Genomic DNA, 6,000 nt, shown 5'->3' on the forward strand with positions numbered 1-6,000 from the left:
TGCCAGACAAAGTCGCTGCTGATAACAGCATGATCCACTTAGCATATGAAAATATTCAGTCCCTGAAAAGGACGGTTGGTATTTACGTGAACATGTGTTGTACAGATACTGGCATGAAGAGGAAAATGTCAGTCTGGTGATATACATCCACCACAAAATGTGTGCGGATGCAGATAGCTATGATATCATAAACTACTCAACTGGCTTCAATATAGAGAATATAAGATGTATAAACACCATGAAATCAGCTTGCGTGTGTGTGCAAGACACATTTTTGCCATCTGTTGCCATGGTGCATCAGGGCGTTCAGGACTGCAGTGCACACTGCATGGGATCTGGCCTACCAGACCAGATAGACACTGTCTCGCTGTCTTCAAGACTTGTTGAATCTGGATAGACATATCTGTCGTATCCCCGAACGTTCCAGAGATCTTATTGGGCGATAATGATTCTTCTAATGAAATTAAAGTGAAATGTAATGCTCACATCCCGTTGTGGAGACCCTCTGACAACATATGGTCTGAAACATATGACTCTATTACTACATACTGTAATACTTATCATTACGACTTTAAGCTAAATTATGATGCAGTCATTATAAGAAGCAAATTTTCTTCTAAATGAAAGGAGAAATGAGTTTGAAATCAAGCCCACCCCTCCTCCATTCTGAAGCTATAAGCGACTAACAGTGAGAAACTGATGCAAGTAACAGGCTGGTTGTCTGACAGGAGTAACACACACTTCATTGCATGGTCTGTAAACGGAATCAGATTTAATGCTTAATGTTTCACGGGTCTCTTTAATTGCCATGGTTAATTAGATAATGCTAGGAATAACTGGACAGAAAGCACTCTGGTTCTGTATGACGGTGGGATCTACTGTCTAAACAATAAGTCTTAATAAGGGAAGTGTCTTTCAGTAGATTTCTGCATGCATATTTTTATGTAGCCTATGCAAAAGCAACTCTGCCTAGGCTTTTAATTAACTATTTTTGGGCTTTTATGCTACAGATACCCTGCAGACAGCATCTTGTATTAGTTAGTTAATAAGTGGGGATTTTAATTAAATAATGTTTGTCAGCTTTACTGGAATGTCTTGCTTTGTAAATCTGTTCAAAACTAATACAGAGTACTAAGGTTAGTTCATAATCTCCTCAGCTCTTTTTGTACATGCCTTGCTGTATCTTTGAACTCCATGACTATATTATTAATTTCCTCCTTAATTTTCTCAAATCTAATAACACTGGTTAAAATAACGTGTTTAGTAAACTAGGTTCAGATACATGTTTATAATTTGCACAGACAGGCAATGAAGAAAACGATCTGCAGAATACAAACCGACCGACCATTACATACCGCTCCAGAAAGAGCCACTGCTATAAAGCCATGCTGAAATACTAACCGCAAATGCCATTTCGTGATCTTTAAACATTATAAAAATAAAAAACTACATACATAATCGATACGAAGGCGACGGTGCGGTTGGGCGAAAGGCATGTTCGGCAGAGATGGGCGTGGGGGAGGAAGTCGACTGTTTCGTTTCAAATGTTACAGCCAAGATTCTAGAATTCATAATGTTTATTTTTAAAAAGAAATGGTACTTACGAGCGAACAATGAGCGAGGATGATGAGAGTGTGGCCAAGCAACAGCCGTGATGAGAGAGAGAGAGAGAGAGAGAGAGAGAGAGACGGAGAGGGCGGGGGAGCAAGGTGTGTCCGCTGCCTTGAAAATGCAGAATTAATCTACACATCCTTGTATTCGCATACAAATCATAAAACAGAAAAAACAGCGAGTTTTATGTCAGATTACATATAAACTGAAGCAATAGAAAAACATGGGATTTTTTTTAAATGTTACAGATTCAGGCTTGTTGCTGCTAGTGAAAGTCTTTTTGTGTAGCCTAATATCACATTTTTGTTCAATAGACTGTTTTATTTGCAGAGTCGCCCAGACAAAAGCCCCATGTGGTGTTACAAATGTCAGCATCTTCATCATGTTCACTTAGAGGAAAAAAAGAGGGTTCTTTCAAAGACGTGCGCTCTAAACTCGCCTTAAATCTACAGATAAAGGAGAACCTTTAATATATCCTATAGCGATTTGTGTAACTATGGCAAAACATCCAGATGCAACATCAGCACCATTTTCAACCGAGAGCAAACTGCGAAAATCGCTTTACACCGGAGGATGAGCGACGCGTCGAGTCCGCTTATCGCTGTCAGGCGCATCAGGACCACGCGCAAAAGACGCATAAAAAACCGACTATCGATTTGTCATTCGTTATGACCACAACAGACCTGGAGAAAAAAAACTGGCACCTTTCATCCAAACTGACTTAACGCACCGGTGTGAGCCACATTATGCTCCATCATCAGTGTCTCAACACTTCTAGGTTTTTCCACACCGCGTGCACGTGAAGAATAGCATGCGTCTATCGCCACACTGCCTCGAGATTTCATAAATAAAAAAAAATCCTGCATGCCATGCTAAAAGACAAACATAATGTAATGCAATATTCTTTAAATGAAAAAAAAAGGTTATTGTCTATATTGTGCATTCATGATTTAAATAACTACCGGTTGGTGCGAATGCATAAAAAAGCAATCCGATTTATGTGCAGTTTTTCTTATCGATGCAATCTATGTGAAATTACATGAATTTTCTTTCTTTTCTAGATCAAGCTATAAAGAAATTCAGGCCCGTTATGTCTCAGTCACACACCCAACGGTCGGATTCACTAACATCCTAAGACCAATAAAGGGGTAAAAACTGTGGTAAGGCTTAGGAGCATGTCTCATTGCTCGATTAATGATGCATCGCTGTTAAATACAAGTCTTTGAGTTTGTAAACCGGTTTGACTTACCTCTGTGGCACACTGAGTTATTGTCTGTCCAACTGCAGCAGTCAGTGAACAAACCAGTTCCTTCAGCGTCCTGCAAAGGGAGGATGGCGCTAGAGAGCGAGATCAAGAATGATGTCAGGATGAGCTCTGTGCACTTCTATGATATTCACACACAACTAACCGAATGATATCCTGTGTGTTACATTATTTTATATATTTTAGGATGTCTGCGTTGTGATCAGGAATTACCTTTACGATCTTGGCAGATGCTTTCTAACAATGAATTAAGGGTTTGATACCTTCTTTGAACCTTAAGCATAAAGGTTTCTATGTATTTTCATATAGACCTATACGGAGCTTTTTATACTGTGTGCGAAAAAGACATGGACCTCCTTAGAACCCCCCTGAAAGTTCCTAGACCTCAATTTGAAAATCCCTGGCATAGACTAGGCCTATTATAATTGAAAATTTTGTGTGAAATTTGAATACAAACATACTACTGTGACAAGGGTTAGTTAATAAAAACTAAAATAATAAATAAATATAATTACTTGGAATAAAATAAACATTAATAAATAAAATAAAATATAGAAAACCTTAAACTTATTTTATTTCAGCTAGTTGCCAAAGCATAATTTCTCATTTTTATTTAGTTTATCTTGAAGTGCTAAAATAAAATGCATTAAAAATAATAATAAAAAATATGTAGACATTAAAAACAAATCATTAAAAAAAACACAAAATTACTAAATAAAATGTTACTTACTTTAATAAAATTAAAGTAAAAGCATGAAATATAACAATACAATTAAATTCAAAATATGAAAAAAACTATAAAGTATGTAAATGATACTAAAGTAACACTAGTGAACACTTTAATGCAAGGGTGTCCAAAGGGGAGGACCGCTCTCCTGCAGAGTAACTTTCATCCTTATTAAACTGAACCTGCTAATCAAAGTCTTCAGACTCTCTAGAAACTTCTAGGCAAGTGTGTTGGAGCTAAAGTCTGCAGGATGCTGGCCCTTCAGGAGCAGGATTGGATGTCCTTATGTTTATAAAGGTCAGACGAGGCCACCCAAAGCTATCGTATTTGAAAACACGTGCTGAGTGATCAATATTTCTTAGTTTATGTTCTTAGCAGATGCTTTCTTTCCATATTCCATAAAGCATATAAGATAGCTTAAATGTTGCAAGGCTAAATCTCAAATATTTCATTTTTTACTTTGACTTGGAAATCAGTAAGTCTTAGACATTTGGGTCAGATTTTTGCTGATTCACTGCACAATGCAGCAAGCTAGTACATTACTGTATTAAAAAGTGTGCTTTTATGATCAACCCCTATATATTTTCACAGTCTAATCTTAATAAACATTCATGATAAACACAAGCTCTCTCTCATGCAAAAACAAACACACACACACATACACATTGCACCATCTGCCCCCCAAATTCAGACATATACCCCTGAGTTACATACCAAGCCAAGTCCTTCACCTGGACAGCTTCACATTAACAGTAAGAGTCCTTGTGCTCCTCTGTTTCACCGCTGCACGACCTGCTGCTGTTTTATCCCAAAAGACAGAGAAATTGCAAGAACAAATGTAAATTCCTCCTCCTTCCTATTGCTAAGCAAGTTATATTGATCTCTTACATGCAAAAACAATACTATAGATTATTTTAGAATGAGGTATGAAAAAGAGCAATGCTTCTGATGCTTTCAATGTCCTTGTGTTCTTCAGATGTGTGAGATGCTCTTCTGAAAGCCAATAGAGCGCTTGGTTGAGGTTGGGCTTGGGTGGGAGTTGCTCAGCAACTAGCCCACATGTGAATGAGTAGGCATTTTTTTTTAGATGTTTTCTATGCGAGACAGCTAATGGCCTGATAATGTTTGTTGCACTGACTTGCCTTCCTGGGTTGGGTTGCCTTCCTCTTTATTTCAATATGTTTTGATGCATCAACCTTTAATATTTCAAATGATGATATTGTTGCATTATTTCCTACAGGAGAGAGGGTCTGGCTGTTACAAACACTTTTGGCCATTAGATGGCGTCTCAGCCTTGTCAATATGACTGGTTGTCTGATCTTATTCAGGACTGAGGTAGTTGATTTTTTCTTCTGTAGAAATCTGACTTTTTGATATTAATGTATGCACATTTAAGTCGTGACGTATTGTCAAGTATGGTGACCCATACTCGAAATCGGTGCTCTGCGTTTAACCCATCCAAGTGCACACACACAGCAGTGAGTAGTGAACAAATGCACACACACACACACACACACACCGTGAACACACACCCGGAGCAGTGGGCAGCCATTTATGCTGCGGCGCCCGGGGAGCAGTTGGGGGTTCGGTGCCTTGCTCAAGGGCACCTCAGTCGTGGTATTGAGGGTGGAGAGAGCGCTGTACATTCACTCCCCCCACCTACAATCCCTGCCGGCCCGAGACTCGAACCCGCAACCTTTCGATTACGAGTCCAATTCTCTAACCATTAGGCATTAAAGTCCATTTGTTACACATGCCTTTGTTAGCTTCACTTAGCTCAAAACATTCTAAAATTGTAATGTAATAAAAAGTATTATAATATATATATATATATATATATATATATATATATATATATATATATATATATATATATATATATATATATATATATATATATATATATATATATATATATATATATATATATATATATATATATATATATATATATAATAGCACTTGAGTAAGTTTAAATGATCTAATTTTATGTAAATTTATTAATCACACTTTTTTTTTCAGGGCAATACAAAATATATCCTGAAAAATATTTACTGAAATAAAACCTGTGACAATTAGCCCCTGTCTCCACTGTAACAAAACATGAACAAGACATTATATATTGTAAAGACAACACTAGTTAATTTTAGAAAGCTATCCTCTTGTTTTTGTTGTTGCTGCAAATCTGTTTTGAGAGAATATTACACTATGACTACATGAACATTGCTATTCCAACTGTGAATACATAGGTATCCTGGCAACAAGACAGGAAGTAGCAGTTTATTTCTGGCTGTAAGTGTATTTAGCACGAAAAACTTCACAGTAATCCAGCAGCTTTGGCTGCAACTGAGAAGAATCCCTTCTTGTGCTGCTGCTGATAGATTGTGTGTATCTTTGC

General features: G+C 37.3%; 1 protein-coding gene across 1 annotated transcript in view; it reads right to left on the reverse strand.

Annotated features, from left to right (window-relative positions):
• LOC306868849 (uncharacterized protein) overlaps window positions 1-2,921 on the reverse strand; it is a 36,299-nt gene extending 33,378 nt beyond the window's left edge. The window contains exon 1 of the mRNA XM_079415251.1: window positions 2,861-2,921. The gene's annotated coding sequence lies outside the window, so the exon portion shown is untranslated. The remainder of the gene's footprint in view (window positions 1-2,860) is intronic.
• Window positions 2,922-6,000: the final 3,079 nt, after the last annotated feature.

This window comes from Barbus barbus (genome assembly GCF_936440315.1).
Source record: "Barbus barbus genome assembly, chromosome: 4".
NCBI lineage: Eukaryota > Metazoa > Chordata > Actinopteri > Cypriniformes > Cyprinidae > Barbus > Barbus barbus.